The following is a 3,417-nucleotide window of genomic DNA, read 5'->3' on the forward strand; positions in this document are numbered from 1 at the left end:
GTGGCTCTAAGGCCTTATTTATAGGATTACAAGTTGTAGAAATCCAAAGAAGAATGTGCTAAAAACAAGACATAGAAACTAGAAATGAAGACTTTGACTAAAGACCGAAATTAATGATTTTTGTTGAATTATTTTTCCCATGCACGACCAAGACTTCCTTGCTGACTCCCTCTTGGTATTCTTGATGAGAATGTGCTTGAAATGGACTGAGGAAAGAGCTGGTCGAATTTGGAAAGAAACAATCCCATAATGAACTTTTTATGAACTTTTCTTTGGGCTGAAAAGGCCCATTTCGCCCAGCAGCTGAACCAGCTCCATCTTCAGTGTTACTTGGCTCATTCAGTTCCAAGATAGTGTCATTTAGCTCACTCAGCTCATCCAGCTCCAAAGTAGTGTCACTTAGCTCACTCAGCTCATCTAGCTCGCCCAAGTAAGTGTCACCTCGTCCAGCTCGTCCAAAGTGGGTTCTAGCTCGACCATATGTCTTCAAATGTGAAGTTGGACGGGAAAGACAAGCCCCAGTATGGTCAGATCGGTCATCTGGCCATGGTTCCAGCCAAAGCTCCTTTCCGGACGTATGCGGGACGGTCCAGTACACTGCACGGTCAGTCTGTCCGGTACGGTGAAAAACATGAACCTCGGTTGAAATGTTCAGAACGTTCTGATCTCCAGGCTGGTTCGGCTCCATGTACTGATCCGTGGACCGTGGTCTATCACCACGTGGGCCAAAATCACCCAAACAGTCCACGGGAAGGGCCAGCGTGCTGAGTCCAAGGACCAGCGTGCTGATATGTGTACTGATGGACAGCCACGGACGTCCTGTGTGTGCTGACGGATACACACGGACACACACGGACAGCCACGGACGTCCTGTGTGTGCTGACGAACGGCCACGAACGTCTTGTGCGTGCTGGCGGACACCCACGGACGTCTTGTGTGTACTGAACAGACAGCCCACGTGGACCAAAATCACCCAAACAGTCCACGGGAAGGGCCAGTGTGCTGAGTCCAACGACCAACGTGATGATATGTGTACTGATGGACAGCCACGGACATCTTGTGTGTGCTGACGAACACAGACGGACACACACAGACAGCCACAGACGTCCTGTGTGTGCTGGCGGACACCCACGGACGTCCTGTGTATACTGAACAGACAGCCCACGTGGGCCAAAATCACCCGAACAGTCCACAGGAAGGGTCAGCGTGCTGAGTCCAAGGACCAACATGCTGATATGTGTACTGATGGACAGCCACGGACGTTCTGTGTGTGCTGACGGACACACACGGACACACACAGACACACACGGAGAGCCACAGACGTCCTGTGTGTGCTGACGGACACCCACAGACGTCATGTGTGTGCTGACGGACACCCACAAACGTCATGTGTGTACTGAACAGACAGCCCACTTGGGCCAAAATCACCCGAACAGTCCACGGGAAGGAGCATTGTGCTGAGTCCAAAGACCAGCGTGCTGATATGTGTTCTGATGGACAGCCACGGACGTCATGTGTGTGCTGACGGATACACACAGACACACACGGACAGCCACGGACGTTGTAACACCCCGATCCGGCCGACACGGCCGTGGTCGAAGTCTTACGTCGCTCGGTCTACTTCCTAGCCGAACCTCTTAATTGTTGCCCTTTATTTATAATATCGCCTAAAGGCGAGGGCTAACTTAGATCTTAGCTAAAGACTTCCCTAGTCATTAGTAGCCTAGATCCTTTCAACAGTTATGCAGCGGATTATTCTCTAGTAAACCATTGGTCTAAAACCAATCTAACACTTGTCTGGTCGAATCACCTTAGCCTTGGTCAGTTTACTCAACTACCAATTAGCTTAAAGGTCAATCCTAAACCCAAACCAAGCCATACGATTCTGAGGTTCCATTCCCCTAAACCATTCTATCTAGATCTACATAAGTAAATGCTAGATCATACCTTTGCCACATCTATGGAGCTCATTAGCTCATTGGTTCTCCATTGACTCGAACTAATCATTCAACTCATTGAGTCTCTTATTGGTCTTTATCTTTGTCCCTGCATCAAACAGCTCCCCTTGGTACGTAGTCATTCAACCAACCATCCCCACAGACATGAGTAACCTTTGAGAAGTCTTCGAAAGGATAAGGTATGCATCTGGCCTTTATCGGCTCATGCACACTCAAACATCCTCTTGCCTTATAGGCAATAGTACCCAATCCATATTCTGGACTGACAAATCTCATTAGATCCTAAGTCAATCAACCAACTATCCTCACATGACTTGGAACTGATGAGTCATCATCTGGCCTGACCGGCCTTGGGACTTAACCCAGACAACTGATATGATTTGTTTATATCAACCGATGCATTCCTTAATCAGATTAGTTCCGACACCTTGAACCATCATCCAGAGGTCAGGTCGTCCATACTCAACCATGATCATATCTTACACGGCTTTCCATTAACAATCACACCTAGGCTTAGTACCTATGGTCAACGACACATAATACAAGCCATACACTTCGTCATGGCTCTTAGGCAATACCGAAGCTATCAACACCATGGTTGATATATAGAAGCATCACATCAATACTCTTACTCCAGAAACGTGACTATCCATACTAGTGCTCGGCCATCGAACCATCGTCATGAAACATGATCCGACCACTAGACTTGATAAACCATAGTCTACTTCGCAGGTATTGATATAACCGGCCTTCCGTTGCCATCATGTAGGTCTACTCCCTACATAAGGCATATTGTTGTAGGCACAGGGGGGGGGGGGGGGGGGGGGTAACCCACGAATTGATAAAAATGGTGGAACCAAGGTTTAAACCTGAAAACAAAGAGAACCGATTTTTATGAGTTTTTAGAGTTTTATAATGCAAACAGAAACAAATATGAAAACAAATGAGATGATGATGATAATGATAATAAAACAAGATAAATAAACAAAGGATAGGATGGAATCAGGCTGCTGGATGTGTATCACTCTCAGCTTGATCAAATGATGGCTTGAAGTGGATTTGCGGAGGAAGGTTTGATTGAATCTCTCAATCTGATGGAATGATGGATCGAAGTGATTGACTCTCTCAATCTGTGTACTGAGCTTGTTTGATTTGCACAAACAAACTAGACTCACGAAATCAATAAGACAACAAAGAATCTCTCTTTGAATCCTAAAGACCGATATTTTATACAAAGAACAACTTTGATAAAACTGAATAAACTTTCTATTAACTTGGTGATTAAGGGTGTCTCTTTACAATGACTATCTAAGAGCTTATATAATGCTCTGGAAACTAATTCTAACGTTCATAATAAGAAAAGAAAGGAAACAAATCAAGCAAACTAACAAAATCGAAAACTAGCCGTTGGAGCCTTTTATGGGATTTTGGCTCCAAGTGAGAAACTTGATTCTTCTTG

Source organism: Brassica napus, unplaced genomic scaffold, assembly GCF_020379485.1.
Source record: "Brassica napus cultivar Da-Ae unplaced genomic scaffold, Da-Ae ScsIHWf_1454;HRSCAF=2044, whole genome shotgun sequence".
NCBI classification, from domain to species: Eukaryota; Viridiplantae; Streptophyta; class Magnoliopsida; order Brassicales; family Brassicaceae; genus Brassica; species Brassica napus.